Genomic DNA, 646 nt, shown 5'->3' with positions numbered 1-646 from the left:
ATTAATAGCATGATCAGTTCAATTTCTGAAAGATGTTTAGAATAAAATTCATTCTAAAAAGTGAAATTTTATTCTTTAAGATTGAATATTGGATTATTCTTATTCAAGATCAACTTAATTTTTACTCTTTAGAAAGAAAATTTACTTCAAATTATTTAGAAAATGTAAAATTGATTTTTTATTATTAATAATATACTTTTTTCTGAAAATTCAATGTTACGTATACAAAGAATAATCGACGAGCTTTTTTGGAAAACTTTTTAATATCCTGAAGAAAGTCTTTATATGCATTTGATAATTAGAATTATCATGTGAATAGGAATTTGGTTGCCCATATTAGCTGTTACACGACAAACCAACTGGTTACTTTTCACAAATGGTGGAGAAGACGGGCAATGAGATGGCGCAAAGTCTTTTAGAACAGGCAAAGAAGGCTTGCGAAAAGAATAACGATCATTGTGAATTGAATTTGTCGCCACAAAATACTGAGTGTGAGAGCGACACCACGCTTACAGAACAGACCACTTTATAGATTTTCTATTTCTAAAAATCTTATACTAAAAATATGTATACTATATATAGTACACAAAGTTATTTACATACAACGACTTATGAAACTGATCCACTCATGCCACTGGAAATTTAG

At 28.6% G+C, this 646-nt stretch overlaps 1 pseudogene; it reads left to right on the top strand.

Moving 5' to 3' along the window:
* LOC108750257 overlaps positions 1-532 on the top strand; it is a 14,924-nt pseudogene extending 14,392 nt beyond the window's left edge.
* Positions 533-646: the final 114 nt, after the last annotated feature.

Source organism: Trachymyrmex septentrionalis, unplaced genomic scaffold (genome assembly GCF_001594115.1).
Source record: "Trachymyrmex septentrionalis isolate Tsep2-gDNA-1 unplaced genomic scaffold, Tsep1.0 scaffold345, whole genome shotgun sequence".
Lineage (NCBI taxonomy): Eukaryota > Metazoa > Arthropoda > Insecta > Hymenoptera > Formicidae > Trachymyrmex > Trachymyrmex septentrionalis.
This window is presented reverse-complemented; position numbering and strand designations above follow the sequence as displayed.